The sequence below is a fragment of the Balaenoptera musculus genome, chromosome 13, assembly GCF_009873245.2.
Source record: "Balaenoptera musculus isolate JJ_BM4_2016_0621 chromosome 13, mBalMus1.pri.v3, whole genome shotgun sequence".
In the NCBI taxonomy this organism is placed as follows: Eukaryota; Metazoa; Chordata; class Mammalia; order Artiodactyla; family Balaenopteridae; genus Balaenoptera; species Balaenoptera musculus.
Window position 1 is genome coordinate 78,293,426 of NC_045797.1, and position 19,709 is coordinate 78,313,134.

A 19,709-nucleotide genomic window follows, 5' to 3' on the forward strand; every position below is an offset into this window, starting at 1 on the left:
GAGGCTGGGATGGCATCAAGTCCTGCATGGGGACCCTGGAGCTCAGAAAGTAAAAGGACTTGGCCAAGGTCTCCTGAAGCTTTCTGCACTCCAGGACCTGGGTGCCGTATGTCGCAACCCGCACATTCCTGCAGCAACTGACACAGCCCCCAGCATATGGCTTGGCCCATTGTAGGGGTTTGATAAAGTTTCATGATTGACTGGGAAAGGAAGCAGGAGAGGCCTGGGCCTGCAGAAGGGCCCCCTCAACAGGAGCTCTGACTCACAACCTGTTTGGCACTGCGCAGCCCTCTCTGGTTTCCTGAATCTCTCTCTCTAATGGCAGATGTTTTAAAACAATGATCATGACAATGACATTGTAATACCCTACTTTCCCTTGCATCATAGAATTTTTTCAAGTGTTTTTGCAGACTTGCTCTTAAGGGTAGTTACGTTTTTTGGACTAAGTATTTGCAAAAACTTTTTTTGGTGGTCCCATCAGATAACGGCGGCCCCCAGGGCTGGGAATCTGTTAACAGTATGTGCGGGGAGGACAGGGCGGAAAGCTGGGTTCAGGAGCAGACTAATTAGTGAGTGGGGTGGAGGTTGGGATGGTCTGACTGGGTGCATGAGCAGTAATTTGAGGGCGGGTGTGCGTCCAGGGATGGATCAGCGGGCCTTTCTCCCGTCTTTTTTTTTTTTTTTTAGAGGAATAGTGGGTACGGAGGGATTCCGTGTGTAGAAACAGCAGGGGCACATCCGGGCTTCCTCCCGGAGGGCAAAGACAGCGGCCAAGGCCTAGAAAAGGGCAGGGGTTTCTGCGTGCGTAGATGGTCAGCACGAGGGATCTGGCGCGGGTCTGGGGACCCTGCCTGGTGACGGCGGGGGTGGGGCTCCCGGGGGCTGGGGCGGGGCGGCCGCAGCGGGCGGGGGCTGGAGGCGGGGCGGGGCGAGGCGAGGCGGGGCGGGGCGGGGCTCCGGGGCCGTCTCGCAGGCTGCGGCGGCCGCGGGAGAGGCGTCCACAGCGGCGGCGGCGGCTGGGGCAGGCGGCGGACCGGCGGCCGAGCAGGGCGGCGGCGGCTCGTGGTGAGCGGGGCGCGGGCCCGGCGGGGGCGCGGCGGGGAGCGCGGCCGGGGGCCCTGCAGGGAAGCGGGCTCGGGAGGCGCCCGGCGAGCACTGCCATCCTTCCCCAGCTCCGGACGCAGCCTTCGGGGGAGGGCGGGAGGGAGAGCCGAGGACCCAGTCCCTTCGCCCTTCTGCAGCGGTCGCCGTCCAGATGTCCGACTAGGCGCCCCACTGCCCCTTCTCCCGAGGACAGCCTCCTGCTTGTGTTCCAGGGCACCTCCCTCGCCCCTCAACCACTCAACCTCCTCCCCCAACCCCCAACGCCAGGTATCTTCAGCTCCAAAGCCATTCTTCCAGAAGACCCCCGGCTCTGCTTCCCCATGCCCACCACCATGCCCACCACCAGAGGCCCGGCTCCCCAGCACTCTCTGCAGCCCCAGAGGCAGAGATGGCCCCCGTCCCTAGGGCCTGCACACCTGGACTCTTCTGCTGCCACCTGCCAGGGACTCTTCCTAGCCAGCCAGCCAGCTGCTGTGCCCCGGACCCAGGCCTCCTTGCCGTCACTCTCCTCCATCTCAGAATCCCAGTCTGAAGAAAGGGACTTTAGGGATCCTGAGCTTTGGGAACAATTTGACCCACTTCCCAAAAGGCTGATTCTGGACCAGCCAGGCTATTTGGTGGAGACACCTGTCTTGCCTGCCAGTCGAAGGACCGACAGGTCTCTGGCAAAACGGGCCAGCGGGTCCCTGGGTCCTCCTCCAAGCTGCCCTGACTTGCTGACCAGTGCCCCCAGAGACCAGGACCAAGAGCTTTTGTCATTTAAGACCTCCGAAGCCCTTTGCCGACCCCACCCCCAGTTCCCCAGAATTCCGCCCCTGCTGTGTGGGAGTGCAGGGTCCAGCACTGATGGGCCACCATCCTGGCCCTGGCCTCCCCTCCCATGCCCTTGTTACCCGGCTGCCTGCTCCCCGGGGAACCCAGGGCAGAGTAGTGGAGCTGGGATTCAGGGCCTCGGTCTCCCCCCCAGCCCTTTGGCCTTCCTTCCTTTCCCTGTTAGAAACTTTTCCCCTCTTTCGCTGGTCACCATCACTCTGGTTGGGCCTGGGCCATCTGCACAGCGCTGTGTCCCCAGGGCACAGAAAGCTGGGCTGGGACCACGAAGGGCTGGGACGTGTGCTGGGCCAGCATGAGGAGGGTGGCTGTTAGCCAGGTCAGGCTGGGCGCCTGGGCCCGGGGGCCAGAGCTTTAGGGTGGGTCGTTGGCTTTCACTGAGCCCCGAAGGGGGTCTGAGGGCTTGCTTTGCTGTGAAGAGAGGGGGCAGAGCAGGGGCTGTTTTTCCTGCCTGCTTCTGACTGTCTTGTGTTGCTATGGTGACAGTTTTGCCTCTCTTCCTTCTTCTGACTCTTCTGGAAGCTGGTTTTTATTGGTCTGTTGTTCTGTCTTTTATGGCTCTAATTTCTCCTTTCTATTTGCTCTGAAATAAACAGTCATAAACATGGGCGCTGGGCCCAGGCTGGGGGCTGGCAGAACTTCACCTCTTCCTGGCCCCGGGCTCCTGTGAGAGGAGAGTAGGGGAAAGAGGTGGGGACAGACCTGGCCACACTCCCTCCTGGCCCCAGCTCTGGGAGGGCGGCAGAGGCATCACAGTCTCGGGCACACAGTGGTTAGCACGCTGCCTCGGTGCTAATAATAGACCCAAGTGTGATGGAGAAGCCCGCTAACGTTATTTCCTTTCATCTTCAAGGCAGCTCCGTGGGGTAGGGGCCGTCCCCACTTTGCAGATGACAAAACTAAGCTCAGAGTGAGCTACTTCCCTCAGGTCACTCTGCTTTTAGCACATAGTCGGCGCTGAGATTTTGTTGAATGGGTGGAAAAGTGATGGAGCTGGTGCACAAATGCCCAGCTCACTGCCTGGCCGCCCCGAGGGCTTCCGGGTCCTGCTCCCAGAGGACCAACAGAGCCCCCTAAACCCATGTGCTGGGAGACTCATTGAAGGGTTTTCCCCAGTTTCCCCGCTGGACTCCATGCAGGCCACTGCCAGAGAGCGGCCTGTCAGGTCCCTCGTGCACCCTTGACCCTGCTGTTGGGGACTCAAGTTGGGAGGAGAGTCAAGGCACTTGTGACTTCCTGTTTATGCTCAGCACCCAGAAGCGTTCAGTTTGCTTTTACTCTCAGGGCTTAGATGCAGCCGGGTGAGTCAGGGACACCGAGAGCCCAGGAGACCTTCCCAAGTCAGCCCTGGGCGAGGAGTTCAGAGCTGTCCGGCCCTGGGTCACGGACGGTCAGCCGTCCGCCACACTCTCCAGAGAAGCTGCCCCCCTTTTCCCTTTTATTTTTCCCTTCACTACACACTCTTTTCTTTCCCGTCCCTCCCCTTTCTCCCTTCACATTGCCAGTGCTCTAGGCCTGTTAGTAATGAGCTGGAAAAGCACCATGGTAGCATGAAAAAACCTGGGAGTCAACAGCCTCATTGTCAAATTCCAGCCCTGGGGCAGTCAGTTCACTCACATGGGCCTCAGTTTCAACCTTTCAAATGGGGTTGATAGCATCTGTCCGAATGGTTACATTTGCTTGTTTTTGTAGGATGGAATGGAGTAGCTTACAGGGATTGCTTTACAAAGTTGAAAGCCTGAAGGGCCCATAATGTTCTCCTCCTGTTGGGAGGTCTCAGTGTTAAAGAGAACCCAAGCCACTGCCCAGAGATCAAGAACTGACTTAGGAATAATTAAGCTGTAAAATCTCAGGAGTAGAGGCATTCTCTAGTCATCTTGTCCAGAGTTGATGCTGAATCAATCCATTTATTTTTGTGCCTTCCATTAACTGAGCATCTACTCTGTACCAAATAACACTTTGGGGAACTGGGGATTTAAAAAACATGAACACTATTCCTGTTTTCAAAGAATGTAGTCTGGGGGTAAAGACAGTCATGAAAAGAGATCCTTATGATACCATCGAAGAAGTGGTGTGATCAGGGAAAAGGCAGGGAGATGTGGAGCCCAGAGATGGTGACTTGACTAGCCACCCACCCCTTTATGGTTGAATCAGGCAGCCTGTGCTTTGAGGCTGAAATACAGCTCTCTTAGCACCGCCCACCTGGCAAGCCCTCGGTCAGGCCCTCGCAGCGATGGGTGATGAGTCCCGAGCCCCTCAGCTCTGTGAACAGTGTCGGGAGAGAGGCATGTGGCAGGAGCCAGCCCTGCCTTCCTTGCTGAGTATTTTTTTTTTTTTAATTTATTGGCTGCGTCGGGTCTTCGTTGCTGCGCGCGGGCTTTCTCTAGTTGCAGCGAGCGGGGGCTGCTCTTCGTTGCGGTGCGCCGGCTTCTCGTGGCGGTGGCTTCTCTGGTTGCGGAGCACGGGCTCTAGGCACGCGGGCTTCAGTAGTTGTGGCTCGCGGGCTCTAGAGCGCAGGCTCAGTAGTTGTGGCGCGCGCGCGCTTAGTTGCTCCGCGGCACGTGGGTTCTTCCCGGACCAGAGCTCGTACCCATGTCTCCTGCATTGGCAGGTGGGTTCCCATCCACTGCGCCACCAGGGAAGTCCCCTTGATGAGTCTTGACTCATCCACTCATAGTAGCCTCTGGCTCCTATTTCATCTTCGTCAAAATCCTTTCGCAAAGGCTACATGAATTACCTGACAAGGCAGCATGGTGATTGGGAAGAAAGCGGTCTTTGGGAACCAGCCATGAGCTCAAACTCTACTACTACTGTGTCCTAAGTGTGGGATCCTGAGGGAGTATCTAACCTCTCTGAGCCTCAGTTCTTGTATCTGTAAAATGGCAATAATGAGACCTGCCTTCTAGGAAGTGAATGATCTTATGTATTTATAGGGTCTGGCATGGTGCCCACCTCACACTTGCTGTTATTCAGTTATATTGATTAGAAAAGAGTTCTCAGTTACTGGGCCTCTGGGTCCTCTTAGAACCATGGTGGGGAGCTCTTTGGACTGATTCTGGCCTTCAGAGATCCATTCATTATCTGGGAAGGTTAAAAATTGCCCATGCTCAGGTTCTAAGCACTGCTGGTTAATCTTTGAGTTATCTCTCACCAGATAAATAATGTTCTACAACATGGTGATACTGCAAATCAGCAACACTTTGATTTCCTCAAAGGGGAACAGATTTGAAATGGCAACAAACACCCTGAGTTTCAAAAACATGTTACTCTGAGAATACTTTAATTTGATGTAGTCCCACTTGCTTATTTTTGCTTTTGTTTCCTTTGCTTTTGGTGTCAAATCCAAAAAATTCATTGCCAAGACCTACATCAAGGAGATTACCACCTATGTTTTCTTCTAGAAGTTTTATGGTTTTAGGTCTTGCATTCAATCTATTTTTTGAGTTACTTTTTGTGTATGGTGTAAGATAGTGGCCCAGTTTGGTTCTTTTGCACGTGGCTGTTGTTTTCCCAACACCATTTATTGAAGAGAGTGACCTTTCCCCATTGCATGTTCTGGCTCCTCTGTCAGACAATACTTTAAAATGAATGCTTCACATTTTTTATTCTGGGCATGTTTAGCTTCCTGTTATTTTTTTTAAGTTACCCTATCTATGGATAGACATTTTCTCAAATCATCACTGCAACTCTGTGACATTAGTATTATTATGCCCTTTTGACAGTAAAGGAAACTGGGAAAGGTCCCTTGCACAGAGTCCGGCAGCTAGTAAGTGGCAGGGCCAGAATTTAAAACTGGGCCCGACTTGCTCTTCGTGCTAGCGTACACAGCCTTGTCATCTCCTTGGCTGGCATGTCAGTGACTTAAAATAATTGTGTTTGGAGTATGCAAGCAGATTTTAATGGGGGTGGAACCGGTCAGGGCTGAAACTCGGACCCATAGTAAATATTTAGAGACTTTATTAGGGTTTTGTTCTCAGCACAGCATGAACGAGGCTTTCGGCAGTTGGCTGAGGCTTCATTCCTAGAAGTGGTGAAGAGGAGTTTGGCATGTCTGAGTTCAGAAAAAATGTTTGGTGATGCTCAAAGTGGCTTCCTTTGCCCAAGAATGGGTTGCTAGTTTGTCGCTGAAATAAATTCAATTGATTTTAGAACTGAACGTATGAACGGAAAGCATGACAGGTGCACCCCAAGGATCTAGGAACAGAAGCAAGAAGGTCAGAAAATGTGGGCCAGTGGCCCTACAGATGCAGGCGTGGTTGGGATCGCGTCTGTCAGTGTACGTCGTGTCTAGGAAGATGGAGGCAGAAAAGCGATTACAGAATGGCGCACTCCTAGCCTTTCCTGGGTAATTTAGAAGCCGAATTTCCCTGGTCTGAGAGCCCCATCGTCCTGAAAACGGTGCCATGTTTGCCAGCAACGTGCTTACCTGGTCCAGCTTAGCTCTGCAGACAGATCCGTTTCTATTTGCAATTATCTCAGGGCCTGAGTCTGGTGTCCGCTTATTTAATGACTTCACTTTCTGATAAAAATTCTGTATGGCATAGATAATTAAATCTTTAAAATGAAACTGGGGATATGAGGATATATGTATAGGTATAGCTGATTCACTTTGTTATGTAGCAGAAACTAACACAACATTGTAAAGCAATTATACTCCACTAAAGATGTTTAAAAAAAAAAAATGAAACTGGGGAAATGGGATGCCCCCAAAGAGTTGAATTGCAGTTTTATGATGGGTCAAGTATAAAAATGAGATCATTCACTCATTTGCTTAGCAAATGTGTACGGGACAGGCTCTTGCCTTGTGCTGCGCTAGATGGAATACAGTGATCGAGATGGCTTTGTCCCTGGCCTCAGGTAGCTCTCACTCCAGGCAGGACACACACACCTAAAATGGAGCTTGGAGAGTGTCAGAGAGAGTGCGGAGGGCGGGGAGGAAGGGGGGAAGTCATTGTTTCACCTCTTATGGCAACACCGCCCCCTCCCTCCCCGTGGGTGTTGTCTGTGGTGCACCTGACACGTTGCAGGGAGAGGAAGCCTGAAAGAGAAAAGTACAAGCCTGGACGGCGAACAAGCCGGCTCTGCTCTCAGCCCCGTCCTCGCTGCCTGCGTGGAGGAGGAGGAGCACACACGGTAGTCCCCCCACCGCCGCGGTTTCACGTACCCACGGTCAACTTCGGTCTGAAAATATGAAGTGGAAAATTCCAAAAATAAACAACTCATCAGTTTTAAATTGTGCACCGTTCTGAGGGGTGTGATGAAATCGAGCACCTTCCCGCTCCGTCCCCCCTGGGATGTGAATCATCCCTTTGTCCAGCGTATCCCTCCTGTGAGTCACTTAGCACCCATCTTGGTTATCAGATAGACTGTGGCGGTATCACATTGCTTGGGTTCAGGGAACCCTTATTTTACTTAATAATGGGCAAGAGTGGTGACGTTGGCGATTCGGATACGCCAAAGAGAAGCCGTAAAGTGCTTCCTTTCAGTGAAAAGGTGAAAATTCTCAACTTAATAAAGAAAAAAAATCTTTGCTGAGGTTGGTAAGATCTAGAGTAAGAAATTCATGCTAATTTTGCTGTCACACCTCATACGGCAAAGGTCACGGCTACATAAGGAATGTTTAGTTAAGATGGAAAAGGCATTAAATTTATACAATAAGATACTTAGAGAGGCCACATTTACGTAACTTTTATTACAGTGTATTGTTATAACGGGTCTATTTTTTATTAGTTACTGGTGTTATCTCTGACTGTGACTAATTTATAAATTAAACTTTATCATAGGCATGTGTGTATAGGAAAAACCATAGTATATGTAAGGTTCAGTACTATCTGTAGTTTCCACTGGCGGTCTTGGAACATATCCCCTGAGGATAAGAGGAGACCACCGTACTTCACTTTCACTGTAGGTAATATGGGAAGGTTGGATTTGGTGACTTAGAAGGGTGCTTCCAACACCTAGCCGATGATTCTAATAAACCCTTGGGCTTCTGTCCCAAAGTGACAGGTGAAGAAGCAAAACCCGGCAGCCTTAGTCAGCAAGGTTTCAGAGACAGAGCTGGGATGGGGAGAGCCGAGGGTGTTTTCAAAGAACAGAGAAACCTTGCGCCCCCTCGTAGAAAGGGAGCCAAGTCTGATGGAGCATCCAGATAAATAGTTGAAAGTCAAGGCTGTTGACAAAAGGGAGAGCCAGGAGGGATGCAGGAGCTCAGCAGCGGTGGGAAGGACCGTCACCAGCTCACTCCCATGTTCCAGGGTCTCCACCGCCTGGGATGTGGAAGGCTGACCTCAGAGACGCTTTGGTCACTGCAGAATGCCCTTCTGTTTTAAGTTAATGTCTGTTTTAAAAAATCATTTGGTTTGATGATTTCCGGGTTTTAGAATAAATTAAAATGCATCATCGTTTTAGGACCGTGAGGAACAGTGCCAAACACACAACTATCTCAACACACCGTCAAGCTCTCTCATTCCCAGTGGCATCCAAACTCAGGCTCTTCCAGTAGCAATGGTGAGGCCGGATGCCTGGCACCTGGAGTAGAGAGACAGAGAAAACCCGCTCGAAGCAGCCTGGGCTTTCGCAAGTTATGCCATCTCTTTGAGTCTTGTGTTTCCTTGTGTAAAATGTGGGTGGCAGCAAAACCTTCTGAATAATGAAAATTTAATATCCACTTTTAGCAATCCCCTAAAGAGCTTTAGAAACAGATATCCCCATTCTGTGGATGGGGAAACTGAGGTCCACAGGTGTTAAGAAACTTGAATAATGTCACATCATTAGGAAGGTTGCACAGCTGGCACCTGAAACCATGTCTGTGTGCTTTCAAAGCGTGGTCTCTCCTTACCACCCACCCTAGGAAAGAGGATGCCAACTCTTTGAGATCCAGAGAGGTGAAATGTGCACCTAGAAGTTCCGTGAGAACATCCCAGGGCTGCAGGGTGAGTGTGCATCTGAAGCCCACAGACCTGGGTGGAATCCTGGCTTTTTCCTTGGGCAGATGTCTTAGGCTTACTGAGTTTTCTAATTTTTGAACTGAAGTTAATAATATTTGTGGTCCAGGAATATTGCAAAGAATACAGGCATACCTCATTTTACTGCACTTCCCAGATATTGCGTTTTTTTACAAATTGAAAGTTTGTGGCAAGCCTCGGTCGATCAAGTCTGAGCCATTTTTCCAACAGAACTTGCTCACTTCATGTCTCCGTGCCACATTTTGGTAATTGTGGCAATATTTCAAGCTTTTTCATTTTTATTATATTTGTTTTGGTCATCTGTGATCCATGATCTTTGATGTGACTATTGTAACTTGCTGAAGACTCAGATGATGGTTAGCATTTTTTAGCAATAAAATTTAAATTAAAAAAATTAAGGTATGTACATTTTTAGGCACAATGCTCTTGCACACTTAATAGTCTACAGTTTAGTGTAAACATAACTTTTATATGCACTGGGAAACCAATTCATGTGACTCGCTTTATTGCGGTGATCTGAAAACGAACCCACATTATCTCCGAGGTGTGCCTGTAAATGAATTAAACATTGTCAGTCTCCCTTTTCGCCTGATATTTTAAGAAAATGTGTTTGAAAAGTTCTCGATCTACTTCCTTGAGGCTCCGTTTTATTTGTTGTTTTAAGTTGGAAGCAACAGGGAACTGCTTTCTCTGATAGACGCATTCTGGAATTGCCCCGACAAAGCCCCCCAAATCCACTCTTCTGGACCTATATTTCTAGCTCGTAAGCCTTCATTTTAAACTTGAAATGAACCTGGCTGTGTTGCTTACTGGAGTGTAATAAGGATAAGAATTCCAGTCGGCATCCAGCATTGCACCTGCTGTATGATCAGTCTCCCACCCTGTCTTTCCTATATTTTGTAAATGCACGTGTATGTTTTTTTCCCCCTGAACTGTTGAGGTTTGAAATCTGTGCCCTTGAGTACCTTCAGAAGTAATCAATGGAGCCGTAAGCTATTCTCTGACATTCCCTTATTTTCAAGTCCAAAATCCAAAATGCTCTGAAAATGCAGTTTGGTTTTTTTTTTCATAACTCATTTGGAGGCAAAAGCTGGCCTGATGGTACATGAGACTATTTTTAGTTTTTATTTATCCCACTCAGGATGAACAAGTTTTTCATCAGAAGGATGAGTGCTTCAGACCCTGCTGGGGGTACATATAACATGCTATCTGTACTATATTACCTTTCTAAAATCTGAAAAATTCTGAATTTGGAAGCACATCTGAGCAAGGGGTTTCAAAGAAGCATTTGTGAATCTCCCTTTCTAAAAGCCCAAAGGAACTCACAGCACCCCTGGGATTGGGGCGTTGGGGAGGCACCAGAGGGACCCCCCCCCAGTGTCTACCTGATACCAAATGCTGGGGTGACATGGTTCATCGTGTACTCATCAAAAGCCTTCATGGCCAGTTTTCTATTTCCTCAATTTAAATAATAGGAAATAAATTAAATGAGCAGGCTTGGCACAAAAACAAAACAAAAACAGCAATAAGAAAACCTTTTAAAAGCATGGGTTCCTAAGTTTCATTGGGACAAAGTATTTTTTAAAAAATTCCATAGAACTAAAAATAAGCTGGGAATTTTTGATCTAGCGTGGCTTATAATCAAGTTTCACAACTGGCTTTTGGGGGGGAAGGTAGAAGGGAATTTTTAAATCCTACTCATCATTTTAGCCTTGTGAGGAGGAAGCAGGGCTTGGAGAGCGAACATGAGGAAGTAAAAAGGCCCGAGTAGGCGTGAGAAGGTCTTGGTTCTTATCTTGGGTCTGTTCTTGACTTGTTGAGTGATTTGGGCATGCTGCCTCCCTTCTCTGGGCTCTAGGAACTCCGTTTTGAAGTCATTTAATTCTTTCTCTCTCTCTCTGTCTCTGAGAGTCTAGGAGTAGAGGCTGGGACCCCCCAAAGCGAGTGAAAAGCGCTGAGCTGCCCCCCTGGCTGCATTCTCGCAGCTTCCATCCATCTGGCCTCCAGCCAGACCGGAGGGCGGTGAACAGCTTCCGCGTGCTCTTCGTTGGTCTCCCCCAGGTCTTTCCTTTCTCCTGCTCTCACAGCACGACCCTCTGACACTGTAGGCTGGTTTGTGTGGGATTCACTATGGCCCCAGCACCTCCCCTGATGCCCAGGGGAGGGCTCACAGGATGTTTAACGAAGCACTGCAGGTGAAACTGCCCTGCTGGTGATGGCCAGTGCCGAGGGTTGCCCTGGGGCTATGGTCAAGGCCCTGCTAGGCACTGCTGAGGGGGTGTTGGGAAGGAGAGTGGGAGTTGCCAGGTGCAGAGCACAGGACCGCTGCAAGTTCTGCCCAAGGAGACGGAATAGGTCCCCGCCGTGGCCTGTGTGGGCGAGGGGTTGGCATGTAGCGCATTTAGGTAAAGGGCGTTGGGGACCCACCTACCTCCCTCTCATTTTCTCCCTTCCTCCCTTCCTTCCTCCCTTCCTTCATTCCTTCCTCCCTCCCGCCCTCCCTCCCTCCGCCCTCCCTCTCTCTCTCTCTCTCTTTCTTTCTTTCTCTTTGGAATTTACTCTTAACGTATCATAATTCTGACTTTTGCCGGGTTGAAAGTTTCTGGAGAATCTAACGAGGTTTAAAAAGTTGGTGATTCTGTCTCTCTCAGAGCCCCTGCCCTGCCCACCCCGGAGATGTTCACTTAGCAGTAACTCATGATAGGAACTGGGCCCCTGACCTTGGACGTGGGTTTCCACGGTGGAGAAGTGATCTTGACATTTAGGATCCTGAGGTCCTTCAGTTCGCACAGGCTGTGGGACCCTCCAGGCAGCGGTAAATCTGGTTAACACCAGGGGCACATTGAGAGGAGGGCACCTGTCGGGGTTCCTGGTCCCTATAAATTAGTGAGGCCTGGACTCCCGTGGGTGAGCGTGTGGGTGTGGGTGTATGCCTGCTATGTGGGTGCGTGAGCGTGCACGGTGTGTCGGTGTGTGCACGATGTGTGGTGTGTGTGCGGCATAGGTGTGTGTGTGAGTGTGAGCCGGTGTGAGTGCGTGGATTCGGGGATCCTTTCAGATCCTGGGAGGCGCTACCAAGGCCCGGGTCTGGCGTTGTCTGGTCGAGGCTCCCCACAGCCCGACCCCCGGCCTTTGTGTAGCTCCAAACGGAACTGACCACCTAGCGGCTCCCGCGGGGCTGAAGGCCCTTTAATCTTTCAGAGACCAGTGACCACCGACAAAGGCAATTCGGAGGTTAACTGGCAGGAAACAACTAAATTATGTTTTCTTAGGGAGAAATATCTAATCCTTCTGCTTTGGAAACCCAGAACCCTGTCAAAGCTGATTTTATACATATTTGAAAAGACATAAGTCATTTGAGCATAAGACTTTAAAAGTAAAGATAAACAAGAGAAAAGCCTAATATGGGTTTTAAAAAATAAAGGACTAGGGATACGGTCAGTTGCATTTGACAGCCGGGTGGGGGAAGGTAGGAAAGGATGATGAAAGTGGAAAGGAATGGAAGGAGAAAGAGAAACACAGAAGAGAAACCGTTTGAGCTGCCTTCGCCCTGTGACAGGCGCCGGGCCCGTCTCCTGGTCTGGACCCTTCCAGGCCAAACCCAGGCCGGGCTTAGCAGAGTCGGGAGGCTGGAGCGGAGGGAGGAGGCGGGGTAGAAGAAGGGCGTTGAGGGTCCTTGCACGGTTTGCCTGCTACGCTCCCGAGGCTGAAGGAGACCTCTGGGGTGGTGGGCAGCACACTGTCCAGGGAGCCCCCTGGGAGCTGAGGCCTCTCGCTGACCCACCTAACCTTTTGTAATCCTGTCTCTCTCTGCGCCTCAGTTTCCTGGCCTGCGGTTGCTGTGGCCGAGAACTCTCTTGTCCGTGTGTGCAGATGGGGGGCTTCCTCCCACGTGACTGGGGGCGAGTGTGCAAGTTCCTGCTGGTGGGGATGAAATGCTCTGTGCATCTCCCCTATTGTTTCCTCCTTTCAAACCACCTGTGTGTGAAGGCCCCTTTCACGCTGTCCACTCGGTAATCCGCTAGTAAGGCTGTGGGTTGTGCAGATATATCTGTTCCACCTCAAATTCAGGAAATGATTTGAGTAGCTCTTATCAGCTAAAATAGCAACAGTGTGCTGGCTATTTCGTAGTATATGCGCTTGAGTTATTTTTTTCTACATAGTTACTTACAGGTTACCCAATACCAACATGACCCCTAATTTTTCAAAGTATACCACATTTTCAGTTATGTTCATGACAATGAATTGTGATCTTCAACATGCCTTTAATACCTATCAGTTCTCTTTTGCTAGTCTGTTTGTATACATCCCTCACCCTACAGACAACCTTGCAAGGTAGATACATTTCTTTCTCTTTTGCAGATAAAGACTGAAGCTAAGACAGTTTTAAAAACTTGCTTTAAGGACATAGGATTGAAAATGGGGCACCAGGATTTTGAGTCAAGTCTGTCTGGCTCTCAAAGCCCTACACTTTCCCACACCACATAGTTCACACTGCTTCCAGGCCACAGTTTTATTTTTTTTTTAGGAAAATCAAATCTTTTTTTTTTCCTGCCATGGTTCTACTTAAGCCTCAGAAAATGCAATCATGGCTGGAGTTCTTTGCCTCCTTCCAGCCTGGAGTCCTATGGTTCTCCCTCCCATAATGTAAACTTCATGCAAATAATATATTCCATATAACAAACTTTTGCCATGCACTCCTCAAGTGCCAGACACTGTTCTAGAAACTTTTATGTTTCATTGAATGGGAGATGTTGTGGACTTTATTTTATAGAGGTCAAAACTAAGTCTCAGAGAGATGTAATTGTTTACCTGAAGACAGACAGCACATGGAAGGTTGTGGCTTGCTTTGTGAATTAACAATTCAGAGTATGGTTCTTTCGGGGGCTTGGGATTTTGCCTTTGGCTGAGGACCGAAGCACCCCTTGTGGAATCATGAAATGGAGTCCAACTGACCCACCCAGCTTTCTGCCTCATTGTCTCTGTCTGCTGCGGTCAGAACCTGATCTGGTGGTTGTGGAGAAAGGCATGGTTCCTCTTGTCTTTTCCCATCGTGCTTCAGCCTGTACCATCCTTGGCTTACTTGAGCTGGCCCCAACTCCTGTTCTAGTTCCATGGCTCATCACAGACTTACCAATGTTATGCATTAGCTTCATATTACAGAAGAGACCGCGGTAATGTGATTTACCCAGGATCACACACGAGCTATGCATGCTCTTTCCAAGATGCTCTTTCCTTACCCAGACAGATTCTCTGAAATTTACTTCTGGTGTTACATTCTCCTGGAAACCTCCCCCAACTCCCCATCAGATTCATCCGTCCATCCATTCACTCATCCATCCATCCATCATCCAGCCACTTACTCAACATGTATTTGTTGAGCACCCGCAGTGAGTCAGGCACTTCTCTGGGTCACTATCTGGAGAGTCAGCCGTGAAACAAACAGACAAACCCCCTGCCCCCATGGAGTTTATAATCTATCAGGGAAAGATGGACCATAGACATATAAGCAAGTAAAATGGAGATGATGTTAGACAGTCACATGTTGATGAAGGAAGATGAAGCAGAGATGGGTGTACAGAGTGAGGGGTGTGGGGACGGAGTCTGGGGGGAAAGAGTTGCTATTTCAGGTTGGGTGGTCAGGGAAGTCCTCAGAGAGGATGACAGTGGGGGGAAGGCCTGCAGGGAGTGAGAGGGTGAACCACACAGCTCGCTGGGGGAAACGTGTTCCAGGCGGGGAAACAGTGTTCCAGGCGGAGAGTCGGCAAGTGCAAAACCTCAAAACCTGGCCCGGGGAGGAGCAGCACGGAGGCCAGGGCTGTGGTTGAGTGGACGAGTGGCAGGTGGGGAGGTCGGGGACACAGCCAAGGGCTGGCCAGTGACTTCAGTGCTCTCCTGCTGCTTCCGACTGAGAACCTTTGCTGTATGTCTGCAGCCTCCTTTTCCACTGGTCTGTCCTCACACTGGCCTGTGCACCCTGGAGGGAAGGCCTCGCATACCCTTAGTTTTCACATCCCCAGCACCTCGCGCCAGGCCTGGAGTGGCGGGAGAGTGCAGCATTTATGATAACTCTGCTCCTTTTTTTTTTCTTTTTTTTTTTGTTTAAAACTTTTTTTATTGAAGTGTAGTAGATTTGCAATGTTATTTTCTGCTGTACAGCAAAGTGATTCAATTATACATATATATATATACATTCTTTTTTTAATATATTCTTTTCCATGTTCTTTTTTTTTTTAAGCCAAGAATGTTAATGAAAGTTTATTTGCGATTCTTTTGATAACATGGGGAGTTTGAAGGCATGCCACTTCTAAACTCCAATTAGCAAGTTCCTTTTTGGACAGCCTTCAAAGGGTTGCTAGGGAAAGAATGAGGGGCCAGGAGAAAGCTGGAAGTGGGAGCTGTGGTGAGCAGGGTGTTAACTGGATCGGGGGGGTGGGGGGGTGGGGGGGGGGGAAGAGGGCTTCACCCGAAAGCCCGGCATTAGGGGGGCTGCCGGGATCCCTGCTGGGGATCAGTGTTTACAAAAGAGTGGCCACAGGCCGTAGCAAGGAGCTCTCGGGAAACCCTCAGTGTGTCGGGAGTCCAGCCAGGACTTTCCACTCACCACTTTGCTGACTCAGAGGGACCTGGAAGGCCTTGTCTCTAGAGACCTTTCAGGAAAGAAAAGAGCGTTCTCCCTGGTGGGGAGTTTCCCTCGCAGAGCTGAATACTGGTCTCAGAGGCCTGGGCTTCTTCTGAGGCAGGGAAAGAGCCTAGGAAATGCAGATCAGCTAAAGCGGGGGCGCGAAGAGGGCGGAGCAGACACGTTTGACCTCCCGTGTGACTCGTCAAGGTCAGGGACCTCCTCTGGCTGTCAGCTCCCGCCTTCATATCTGCTCCCAATCCGAATCCTGCATCCTCAGGACAAATGGAGGCTCACACCTTCTGTCCCAACTCAGAGCAGTTGGTCCAAGTAGCTCAGTAGAGTCGGAGCCCTGGGGGAAGGGGTAGCAATTCGTGGATCTTGAGGCTGGAAAACATTCTGAAGTCCTTGGGAAGCCATTAGGGCATTTCAACAAGGCAGTGATGAAACTGGGTTCCCAGCCAGAGGTATGTGTGTGTCAAAGTGTGTATGACATAGTTATAAAATGATGGAGTGTCCATTAAGGAGAGATGGGGAGGGAAGTGATTCCTTTTCCACTGGTGTGTCAGGTGATGGGTTGGTTTAAAAATAAAAAAAGGAAAAAGCAAAGATTTGTCTTGCCATTATTCAACAACTCTCTTTTGACGATGGGCTGTGCACAGGCACTGAGCTGGATGCTTGTATAGACACAGATCAGCACAGCCCTTATGAAAAACCATACTTCAAAGCACATGGAATAAGATCCCTTGAATGACCTGGCTGCAAGTGCATGTTGCAAAGATTTAAAGGTGGGGAAATAAAAAGTCACAGTACCTGATTTTTAAAGGATGGAGAGTTACTTCTGTACCTGTCAATGACCTGTGTAAAGCAAGTGACAGTCTTTCTGGGCCTTCATCTCCTCACCCACCAAAGGACTTGATCTTCAGCCCTCCCTCCCAGGGATATTAGAACATAACAAGCTTTGCCAACAAGTAAAAAGCGCTGTACGAATTACAAGGTGTTACTTACATGGCCGTGAGGGACCTCTGTTAGCAATGTGGTACTGGTGAGAGGTTTGGATGAAGTCTAACATTGATTCACAACTTAATTTTTCTAAACTTTGCTTCTCCTGGTATGTCTCTGACTGCCTGTTTGGGCTTTCTTCCAGCTTTCAGAATTGCTTTTCCTGATTTTTTTATTAGTGTCTGGTTTCTTCAGTTCAGTGCAATGCTTTAAAAATGTACACATGTATGTGTTCACCTAAACACTATGGGGCTGATTGTTTTTTTGGCTGATATTACACTAATGGAAGAAAAAGGCCAGGATAGTTGCTCAGGATATGGAAGGCCTTGGGTGCTGTATGAAAACAGCATCTGTGGGTAAAATAGGAGGAGGGTGTCAGAAGTTGGCCTTGCATGGGTCAGGGTAGGAAACCAGCAGTGTGAATTACCATGAAAAAGCACGCAGGGTGCCAGCGCTGTCAGACACCCCCCACAAAAAATAGCTGTTGAAAATTGAGCTTTCTAGTGAAAAGATCAGCTGCTGCAGAATGTAGAATGCTTTCCTTATATGTCAACAAGCTGGGACAGAGCTTTGAGCCAGCCTGAAATGTGTCTAAATAAACGATTAAGGTCACTCACTCATTCGTGTTGAAAGGAGCTTTTTTAAAAAGTGAAAGTAAGAGGGAAAGAAGAGAATAAAGCAGAGGCAAAGAACAATAGGATTTGAATTTAAAACAATAGAAACAAGAAAACTGAATTAGTCACTTATGTCAGATCCTGTGAGCCTCTGTCCTGAATGAATACCTCCCCATAAAGGTTTTAAGGTCAGGGTCTCTTTATGTTTGAATTTCCTGGTGAAATAACACACCGTTCCCTGGGCAGGTCCCAGGCCTGTGATGGGCATTCTGGGGATATTTGTCACGTAGCCGCTGCAGAGCTACACCGTCCAGCTCAGGAAGCCTTCCTACAGCCAGGGAACAGCCTCTCAGCCACTGGCAGAAGGCCTGAGGCTAGGGGCCCTGTCAGTTCAACAGAGATGGAAGCCCTGTCCTTCAGTTCTGCATTTATTTTATTAAGTGTCTCAAGTACTTTTGCTACATCATTTCTGATACCAGGAATTGACCCAGAGACCAATGAAATCTTTATGATTGGCTAGTGTTTGAATTGATCTGTAGTTTGCAAAAAAAAGGAGAGATTTTTACACTAAAGGTGAGCCAGTCTTGTTTTTAATTATAATCAGCTATGATAAAGTATATAGTTTTGTTCCCATGGCTTTCATCTCTTTGCTGTTTGATTCTGGGCCATCACTTAACCGCTCTTAGGTCTTTGGGACCTTAGTCATGGAATGGATGTGATTCCTTCTTTGCTGACCTCAACGTAATATCTGTGAATATGAAATGACTTAATATGGCATCAGGTGGTGTATTAGTCAGTTTTGCCACAGTAAGAAATAACCCCCAAATTTCAGTGGTTGGTAGCAATAAGCCTCTCACTTATGTCACATGTCAGGGGCTGCTGGTTGGCTTCGTGGTACTGCCCCACATTTCTTATTCTGAGACCTGGGCTGAAGGGGCAGCTGCTTCTTGGAAAGTGTCCTCCTCATGACAGGGAAGAGAGTGACCGAGGTGGCAGAAACTTGAGATGCTTCTTGAAACTTCTGCTTTATTCTACTCACATTCCATTTGCTAAACAGGGCCAATGGCCAAGTCCTATATCAATTGTGACTGCCTGCCACGGGAGGGGAGGTGGTACATACAAGTCACATGGCAGCCAGAAAGGCTGTATATTCTTGTTACCACCCATACACTGTAAACCTGTTAAACAGGATGTGAATGTTATGTTCTTAGTAAAATAATATTTGATGGCCTAGTAGGAACTGAGCTCATGTCTGATGTTGATATTTAAGTCAACTAGACTACACTGCACCAGCCAACATTCAATTACATTCGAACGTAGCTTCTCCAGGATGGAAGAAATCTGGGGTCATTTACCTACGCTAGGGGTAAAACCTAGCAGTGTACCTGGCAAATAGTAGGTATTGGATACATACTAGCTGTTCTGAATAACTCCATGAGGTCACAGCTGCTCCAGTACTCTGGGAGCCCAAGAGTCAAATACAATTAAGGTTTCCAGTCTATTTAAGATGAGAACATTTGGCAAAGCATGTATTTTAACTGTATGCTAGATAAACAGGTTTATCAATTTAGTTCTTAAATTCAAATATAATCACATTTCTGAAGCCTTTTTGCCCCTCACACTGGAACTCACATCGTGACATCAAAGAACTCTCAGGGTGCAAACGTAACTCAAGGTCCCCAGTATTGTCGATGGTCACTGTCCTTGTGAGGGACAGTAGTAACCTCACTTTTGACTGTTGTTGTGTCTCTCTTTGGAGCTTTCCAAAACATTTATTTTGTTGTTGTTATTGTACCTTCCCTGTCTTGCTGGGAGCAATGGTAGTCTCTTAAATTTAAAGAAACAAAAACCAAGGCACGAAGATGTGAGGGCAGGGCCAAAGGCCAAGCAGGAGGTCTGGACCACCACTCCTCCCCTCCGCAGCTGTGTGACCTTGCGCTAGTTACTCAGCCTCTCTGTGCCTCGTTGTTCACATCTGCAAAATACGGATGGTAAGAACTCCATCTTCCTCCTGGAGGTGCTGTGGCGATTTAATGGGGCGATGCCTGTGGAGCATTCGGAGCCACGCTTGGCACATAGTGGGTGCTCAGTGCACTCAGGGTCCGTTTTCGTTTTTAGCTCTGGGCACAGGAGGGAGAGCGGCAAGCAAAGAGCAGCCGTGTGCTCCTGGGGCACCGTCCTCCGTGTCGCTGGTCTTTGAGAAGGGAGAGCACAGGTAGCGGGGAGGCCTTGGATTGAGGCCGGGGTGTGGGACTTCAGGGACGGTGAGAAGGCAGGGACATGGCCGCGCTCCTGTCCTGATGTGGTGCAGAGAGTGGGAGAGTCTTCAGGGCCCTCGCCCCTGCTGTACCTGAGCCTGGGTGGTCAGGGGCCCGCTGGGCTTCCTGGTGGGCAGGACTTCTCGTCAGTTCCGGTCAGGGGCCTCAACCTGCTGCGGTGGTGACTCAGGCAGGAACTTCCCAAAGCAATGCTCACTGGAGGCACAAGGGACATTCAAAGGGACGTTTGTCCGGGGCCCCTGATCGTGTCTCGCTGACGCCGTGCCGGGCCAGCCTGTCGAAGGCATGGGGC

At 49.2% G+C, this 19,709-nt stretch overlaps 1 protein-coding gene across 1 annotated transcript in view; it reads left to right on the forward strand.

Moving 5' to 3' along the window:
• The first annotated feature begins 982 nt into the window (after positions 1-982).
• Positions 983-19,709, forward strand: part of CYRIA (CYFIP related Rac1 interactor A) — a 104,786-nt gene continuing 86,059 nt past the window's right edge. The window contains exon 1 of the mRNA XM_036873892.1: positions 983-1,065. The gene's annotated coding sequence lies outside the window, so the exon portion shown is untranslated. The remainder of the gene's footprint in view (positions 1,066-19,709) is intronic.